Here is a 9,407-nt window from a genome sequence, read left to right as displayed (position 1 = left end):
GACATCAACTCTGAAATAAGATAATATTATACTAAACAAAATTAACTAAAAATTAAATAAAATAATACACACACCTACAACTGTCTGGCATGCAGGCTTAAGCAGCCAGGACCTGGGACCTGATTCTGAATAAGATCCTTCAGGGAAGGTGTAGGAAAAACAACCCCTATGTTTGGTATATGTATATTTTGAAGCTGATTCTGTCTCGTGATCAGGATGTGAACACAAATGTTGCACCACAGATACATCATACATCAGCAGATATAAAAATTTGGGACAACATCAGATTTAAAAGGTTTTGCATGACAAAAGAAAAATGGGTTAAATTTTTGTTTAAAATCACACCATTATGCCAGGAGAAAAGATCTGCTTGCCGTACATCAGATAAGGTGTTAATACCTAAGATATGTAAAGCACTCACAAAGGTCAACAACAACGAAGACCAATAACCCTTCCAAAAAAGAGTGAAAAGATGAATAGACATTATTTCCCAAAGAGGATATATGACTTGTTAGTAGCCATATAAAAAAGTTTTCACTGTCACTTATTGTCTGGGAGCTGCAAATCAGAATGACAATAAGATATCACCTCACACCTCACATTCTCACATATCAGGAATACTAGAAACAACCCATGTTGGTAGGGATGCAGCGAAAATCCCGTGTTGGTGGGAAAAGTTGTCTAGTTCAACCTCTGTGGAAAAAAATATGGATATTTCTCAGAAAAGTAAGAATAGAGCAAATGTCAACATAATTATAAGCACATGACTTTAAGTATAATAATATTTTAAGACGAACAGAGCCAGTGAGAAAATGTAATGGGCCAGACTGTTGCCTTTCTGTGGCTCACCTGAATTCAATCCCTGGCACCACATATGGTCCCTTGATCACTTTCAGGAGTGATTTCTGAGTACAGAGCAAGGAGTAAGCCCTGAGCACCACTGGGTGTGGCTCCAAACTAATCAAAAGTAAGAGTAATAAGGTTGGACACATAATGAGTGGATAAGACACTTGCATGTTGCTGAGGTGGGTTTGATAAATGGCACACAATAGGGTCTCCTGAGCACTGCCAAGAGAGATCCCTAAGTGCAGAGCCAGGAATAAACCCTGAGCACTGCCGGATATGGCCCCCAAACCAAACCAAACAAAAAAATAACAAATCAAAATACACATTAAAAACAAATAAACATAAAAGTAAGAACAGAGTTTCTGTATGACCCAGCAATCCCACTTCTTGGCATCAGTTTCCAAAACACAAAAAAACTAACTTGAAAAGATCTGTGCATACATAGGTATGTTCATTGTTGTACTAGGCACAATAGCCAGGATATGAAAACAACCCAAATGCCTAAGAGACAGATTAATAAATAAAGAGGTAGAATATATACACAATGGAATGTTACACAATTATAAGGAAAGATATAATCTTGCAGTTTGCTGTGACTTGGATCAAACTGGAAGGCACCATAATAAGTGAAACAAGTCAGAGGAAGAGCAACAAATACCAGATGATTCTATATAAAGACAGAAAATAAGGGAACAGTATTGAATGAGGACAAACCCTTGACCTTTGATTGCAAGCCAGAGATTTCTAAGTACTAGGTGTAAATTGTCATGGGGAGGTAGGTTGGGTGTGGAAGGAATAGGGAGACTGGAAGTGACATAGAACAGTGGTGGAGGATCTTTGGCATTTTGATGCTGTGAAGACTCAGTAGCTTTGTAAAGCTAATCCAAACAAAAACTATCGAGAAAAATCAGATTTGTGGTATACAGAGAAATGGAGGGAGAAATGGGTGAAGGCAATCTAGAGGTACAAACTTCGGGGTAAAAACTAAATAAGGCAAGAAAATGCAGTAAATATTCTAGGTACCGTAGTCAACAATAGGGTGCCGGGGGATAGCTCCATGGCAAAAATCTCCTGCCCTGCAAAGCGAAGGCCAGTGAGGCCACAAGTTTGATTGCTGGGATGACAAGCTAAGTGTAATCCCAGAGACTGGGCTGTTGGGGATCCCCAGGGCCACATCTAGGTGAGTTGATTTTCAGTACACCACAACTGTGTGTGAGTACAGTAACTGGAATGCGGGGTCCCCAGCAAGCACCTCAAGTAAAAGTGTGTGAGTACTAATGTCAAGTGTGCCACCCCTGGCGTAGATCCCAGGCAAGTGTGCAAGCATCACAAACAAGTGTATGTGACTTCTCATCACCACAACAGCAAGCAGAGGGAAAGAGAAGAAAATACTTTTTGTGTGTGTCTGGGCCTGGCTCAGGACTTATTCCTGGCTCTGTGCTCAGGGATCACTCCTAGCATTGCTTGGGAGACCACGTGCAGTGCCAGTGACCGAACCTGGGTCAACCACATGCGAGGTAAGACCCTACACGGTGCCAGGATTCAAACCAGTGTGTTCAAGTGAAAGACAAGCACCTAAACTCCTGAAATATTTCTCTGACACTAGGAAATACTTTTTTAAAATAAAATTAAGTCTCCCCCACAAGAGGGAGGACTATTGTTTACTCCTCTGGAAGAATATGTATGGTTCCCGATCAGAGAAATAATAACTCAGTGGCCTGAGCACACACTTTGCCCATAGGAGGCCCAGGTTCGATCCCTGGCACCATATGGTCTCCTGAGCACTGGTGGGAGTGACCCCCAAGCACAGAGCCAGGAGTATCCCCTAAGAACCACTGAGTATGGCTCAAAAACACACACAGAAAATTAATATTTTATTTCTAAAGTAGCAGGAGACTTATCAAAGTCCTGAGTGAAAGCCTCATGGGAGATTGAATTGAGTATCTTCCTGTGTGTAAGTTTAACACACTCTGCTCTAAGTGGTCGTGGTCATTGACAGCTTCATGGAGTTAGTGGTGTCTTACAGAAGACACATAAATCAAATATAAATAGTACTCCTTAGCGTCAGCAGAGCATGGTCTGCTGACAGCTGTAGTAATAGCTAACATTAGACTGTGCTTACAGCTTTTACTCTGGATACAGGTAGAGGGAGAGTATAGATTCTCCCTAGACACACTCACTTGTTTGCAAGTCAGTGACACTTATATATAGCCTGTTATTACGTAGCATGTATTGTTCTAAGAACTTATTAAATCATTTAAGCCACACAGTAGCCCTATATGCAACATTAGGGTTCCCAATTTTGGTAGGGGGAACTGTGCTCAGAAGTGCTTTGGGACAATTCCCAGTACTGTGCTTGGAGGTCACTGCCATGGATGCTTATGGGACTATGCTGTGTCAGGGATGGAACTTGGGCCTCCTACATGCAGAGTATGCTTTTGGTGTGCTGACCCCTTCAAGCATTCTCATTTCTAACCCTCTGGTTCCTATTTTTACCAACAAAGACCCGGAGGCCCAGAGAAGTGAACTGAGTCACTTGAAGTCACATAGTGAATCAGGGTGCTGGAGTGAAATGGGCTATTATTAGCCAGTATCAGGGGAATTCCCCTATTTCTGTTGTGGTTGTTGTTTACTTAGGTTGCTTAGGAAGTGCTACATCAGCTCCTCTTGCAGTTTAGATCCTGTCTGCTGATAAACAATGATGCGCGCTCTCTGTGTTCCCCGAGCACTGCTGAGTTTTCTCATTGATTTAGTAGGTGATTGAATAGTTTGGAACCTCCGTCAGGAGGGCCCTTCCTCCAGCGTGATGATCGCAGTTACTGATCTTGGCAGGGAAGTCATGTTTAGAAGAATTTTTCTTTGTTCTACGTGTAGATCTCACTCTGGTCAGTTTCATGGCTACATTTCCCAGCATCAGCCCTCCCCCCTAGAAATGGCTGAGGATGGAGGACTGCATCAGTGTCATCATTTACGCAGTGTGATCAGGTCACTGCTACAAAATGTCGCACCAATATTTTGTAGCATGCTCAGAACTTATGGGAATCGGTGCATTCATTCCAACACACATTTCTTGAGCAACAGCTATGTGCATGAGCCTATTCTTGGTGCAAAGACAACAATAACCTCATGCTAATTTTATGCAAATAATAGACTGACAATGAAGAAAATGAAGATATGAAAAACATGATTCGATGAGAAATGGCCCTGGAGAAACAAAGAAATTCATGGAGAAAGAAGAAGTTGAGAAAAGGAAGTAACAGGGGAACAGGAATCGGGGCTTCACAGGACTGAAGAGAGTACAGCAGGTAGGGCATTTGCCTTGCATGCAGCAGACCAAGATTTGCTCTCCAACAACCCATATGGTTCCCCGAAGCTTGCCAGGAGTAAAGCCTGAGCATCACCAAGTGTGGCCCAAAGACCTAAAAATAACTAGCGGGGAATAGGAAGCATGAGGGACAGCACGAGGGACACGATTTTAATCAGGCTGGCTGGGATAACTGTCAGGAACAGTGTGGCTCGGGAAAGTCTTGGTTAAGTCTCAGAAACTGGGAGCAGAGATCTAGAGGGAAAGGTGCTTTTGCGGGCCTAACTGTATTTGCAAAACCTGGGGCTTGCCAATGCCTAAGCGGTAGGTCTCCTCTGTTTGATCCAGTTCTGCAATTGTTGGGTGGAGTTTGGCATAAACACTAAGGACACGGCCCCACTCAGGCACCCACCTCATAGCCTTGCTCCACAGGCAGGCACTTGGGAAGCTGCTGTGATGATAGGAGCACATTCCCAGGTGCAGGTGAGGAGGAAACTCAAGAGATTTAGTGAAGTCTTAAAGGGGCAATCCTCCTCCTGAGTTTGTGTGTTCCCTGCTGAGAAGCGCAGCTGATCCTGTCTTGGGTTCAAGGAAGGTTGAGCTGGCATAGGGCCTCCCTCCCTTTCCAATCCCAACAGTTTTGGCTCTGCAGAAAAACTTCCGTCCTAGGGATTGCAACATTTGCCCTAAGGGAGATGTTCACAAAGCCAAGGATACACGTAGGTGAGTCTGTGTGCATGCATGTGCATTGGAAGGTGTACGTGTCTCTGAACCCTCATATTTAATTGATTCATATAGTTACGTATTTTGCTTGGGAGTAGGACTGAGGAAATCATAGTCATAGGTTCCAGTCTCTTTGTTCAACAGAATGGAATTTTGAATCATACTGTAGCATTCAGCCAGCACAGCAGGTAGGGCGTTTGCCTTGCACTCGACCAACCCGGGTTCAATTTCTCTGCCCCTCTTGGAGAGCCCGGCAAGCTACCGAGAGTATCTCGCCCTCATGGCAGAGCCTGGCAAGCTACCCGTGGCATATTTGATATGCCAAGAACAGTAACAACAAGCCTCACAATGGAGACGTTACTGGTGCCCGCTCGAGCAAATCGATGAGCAACAGGATGACAGTGACAGTGACAGTGACTGTAGCATCAGCGGCACTTGAAACTTGAATATTATGACTTCATACAAGTCTCTTTAAGCTTTTGATGCATTCATTTTTCTCATCTATATCTGAATAAAATTATTATTTTTTTGGTGGGGGGCACAAGGCTTACTCCTGCCTCTGTGCTCAGGAATCATTTCTGGGGGGCTTAGAGTGGGGGGCTTATTGGGTGCCAAGAATTGAATCTTGGTTGACTGATTGTAAGACAAGTGCCTTGCCCGTTATACTATCTGCCCAGACCCCATTTCTCTGTATAAAATGAGACTCAAGGGGCCAGAGAGCGAGAAAGTACAGCAGATAGGGTGCTTGCCTTCTATTGTGGCTGACACAGGCTCAACTCCTGATACTACATAAGGTCCCCCAGAGCCAGGAGTGATCCCTGAGAGCAGAGACGGAAGTAAGCCCTGACTACTGCTGGATGTGGCCCCAAAACAGAGAGAGAGAGAGAGAGAGAGAGAGAGAGAGAGAGAGAGAGAGAGAGAGAGAGAGAGAAGAAAAGCAGAACCTTTGGACCTTTGGGCTGTGGGTGTGGCACATATGTAGCAAATGTCGCCTCTGTGTAAGGCCCTGAGCTTAATCCCCAAACCCACAAAAAGCAACCCACGTCCTCCCCCCAAATCAGCACGAAGCAAAGAAATAACACAGGGGTTCAGGCATTTGCTTGACACACCACCAACACTTGTTTCATCCCTGGCGCCACATGGTCCCCCAAGCACCTCCAGGGGTCACTCCTGAGTACAGATCCAGGAATAGCCCCTGAGCATTACAAGGTGTAACTCAGCACCCCTTCCTCCAAAACAACAAGAAAATCAGCATCGTCCTCATAGGAGTGTCAAAATGAGAGAATATAACCCTTGTAAGGTGCCCAGCACAGTGCAGGGCTGTGGAGACGTCACACAGCAAATGTCCCATAAATGAGCAAGGCCTGGCTGTGCACCTGGCACTGTGCTAGATTGCCAGGACGATGAGGAGGAGAAATTCAGAGTTGTATCATGCAAGGGCCAACTTGGCCTTGCTCCTCACCAGTCCGCCATCTGGCATAACTTACAGGGCCCAGGCCGGAGAGTGTTGCCCGCTCCACCATACGCCCATCTCACAGGGTCTCAGTCAGCTAGAGCCATAAGGAGTGGATTGTAACGGTAATGAAGCAGCGCTGCATTTTCAGCTGTGCCTCTGACAAGAGGTAAAGGTGCCTGTGCAGCGGAGATCATAATTGGGCAACTAGTTTTCTTTGTCTTTTTGGTTTTGGGGCCATACATAGCTGGTGATATTCAGGGGTTACTCCTGGCTCTGCACTCAGAAATTACACCTGGAAATGTTCAGGAGGCCATATGGGAAGCCTGGGATCGAACCCAGGTCAGCCCAGTGCAAGGCAAGTGCTTACACACTATTTCTGGCCCCAAGGACCACTAGTTTTCTATTCCCCCCAACCCCCACCTTGGGTGTCTTGGCCACTGGAAATGTGTCTTCCCTCTCTATATTTCCTTGGGAAGTAACTTCTTCTCCCTGTCAGTGACTCTTTTGATTATTTTCCAGGACCTCTTCTTTTCTGCTAAACTGCCTCCTCCCCAACCTCCCACCTCCCTGGTCAATGTTGATGGGAAGCTCATGAAATCATATATATATATATATATATATATATATATATATATTTCCAGTGGGGGTGTGGACTGGGTCACAACCAGTGATGCTCAGGGCTTACTCCTGGTTCTGTGCTCAAGGATCACTCTTGGAAATGTTCAGGGCATCATATAAGGTATTAGGGATCAAACTTGGATCCACCCCATGCAAGGCAACTGCATTAATTCCCTGTACTCTCTTTCGGCTCCAATCATATCAGTATGTTTTAGTGGTCAACAGGACTGGCTCACGTTGGGCTGCTGCCAGCAAGAGGGAAGGGAGGGAAGGGGGAGTAGGACTTGATCTCTAACCAGACTCATGGAGTATGAAATCTTCCACCGGAAGAAGAGACAAAACCCGTGGAGCATTTCCTATATGGCCCAGTGCTAAACTAGGCTGCCCGGACTTCATGTCAAAGAAATCTTGAAGAGCAACAGAGAAGGTGGGATTAGAGCTGGACCATGAAGGAGAGGTAGAATTAGATAGGGTGGCAGACAAGGAGGGGATCAAAGGGACGCAGTCAGCTGCTGGAGAGCTGGGAGCTGGGGCCAGCAGGTGGGGAAGCATGGAAAGATATAGGTTTGGCCTGAACATGAGAAGAGCACCCAGGTGGGGGCCAGAGGTAGGCACAAAAGAAAGTCACGAGAGGCAGCTTTGGCCAGTTGGTGGCAGAGGTTTTGGAAAAGTCTTGGAGGAAAGATCTCTCTCCTACCCCCTCCCCTCTGTAATCTTGTTTTACTTTTGGTATTTTGTGTTTTTTTTTTTTATTTTGGCTTCTGGGCCACACCGGTGGTGCTCCTAGCTCTGTGCTCAGGGCTCATTCCTGGAGGAGCTTGGGAGACTATCTAGGGTTCTGGGAATCAGACCAAAATTGGCCACATGCCAGGCAAATGCCCTACCCGCTATGCTATCGCTCTGGCCCCATTCCTTCATTTTTCTGCACCCTTCTCCCTACTTTCTCAGTTGGGGCCTCTTCATCTTCCTCCTCTTTTCCTTCTGAGCCTCAGTCTTACCCCCTTGCAAACTACAGAAGTTCATCAAGAGGTTGATGGTGTTTTCTTCGCTGCTTTCCATTCAACTTCCAAAATCAGATTCTGAGAGCTGAGACAGTGCAGGGGTTAAGGCGCTAGCCTTACACCCCACCAAACCTGGTTTAAATCCCTAACGCCATATATATTTCCCCAAGCACCACCAGGGGTCGCTCCTGAGCATAGAGCCAGGAATCGCAGATGAGCACTACTGGGTATATGGCCGAAGCCACCTCCCACCTAGGAATATAAAATAAAATCTGGGGCCAGAGAGATAGTACAGCAGGTAAGGTGCATGCCTTGCACGTGGCTGTCCTGGATTTGATCCCCAACACCATATGTGTTTCCCTGAGCCTTGCCAGGAGCAATCCCTGAGCACAGAGCTAGAAGTGAGCCCCGAGCACCCCATGTGTGACCTCCCCAAAAACAAAACAAAATTCAAATCTGATTCAGTATAACCTTTGCCTGAGGACACATGCCCTGGCCTTGGCTCTGCTGGCTCCTGCAGATGGTGTCCCTGGTGGCTGGTGGAGGGGGATGACTGTCCATGCCTTGGGTTCCCTGGTCCTGTTGGCTGTGGATTGTCCAGCAGGCTGCTTCTGCTTCTTCCCCAGGCTTGAGACAGTCAAGGATGTCAAGTCTATAAGTTGCTTTTCTCGCAGAGCCAAATGGCTTCCTGTCAGCACCAGTCCCTTGAAGATGCGAAGGAAGCCAGAGAAGATCTTTGATGTTGTTCAATCAAGAAATCCATCAGGTGGGAGTGAGGCGGAAATGCCAGAATGAAGGGCTTGTAGTTGCTGTGTTGGCGGGGCGCGGCCTGGACTTTGTTTTTTTGGACTTTTTTTGGGGATGGCAAACATTCCCCTGGACATAAACACAGGCAGAGTAAGGAATAACAACACGCAGTCCCCAAACAAACAAAACAGGAACAGTCCCTGCCTCACATGGGTGATGAGTCTTGCTGCAATGAGGCGGCATAAGAGGCCTTCACTGTGGAATTTCCTGCCTTGAACATGATGGATTTTCCATTCTTGTCCCCGAATGAACACCCCCACCTGAAAGACTAGTGGATGCAGTGGAGCTCAGCAAGGCCTCCTGGGAAGTGGATAGCAGTGATTTATCAGGGCCTGGACTCAAAGACACATGCCTCCTTGCTTCAGTCAGACCCGGAGTGAGAGCTAAGGCAGCCCTCAGATACCTGAAGACCTTACTTTTCTGGTCCATCTATAACTATTCCCCTTCATGCACCAACCCCTTCAGCCATAATAGACTCATCTCTGCTTCCACCAGGTGACAACATTTTTTTCTTGCACCCCTGACTCTTTTCTTGCTCTTTCTCAGACAAGTCTACCTCTACTTTGTTTCTGTCCACCCAAGAGGCATGTAGCATCACAGATTTGAGCATAGATTCAGTCTAGATTTAATTCAGAGCATCATCAGTCCCCAA

The sequence above is a fragment of the Sorex araneus genome, chromosome X, assembly GCF_027595985.1.
Source record: "Sorex araneus isolate mSorAra2 chromosome X, mSorAra2.pri, whole genome shotgun sequence".
Classification (NCBI taxonomy): Eukaryota; Metazoa; Chordata; class Mammalia; order Eulipotyphla; family Soricidae; genus Sorex; species Sorex araneus.
The sequence above is the reverse complement of the archived record's forward strand: the minus strand, read 5'-3'. Positions refer to the sequence as shown.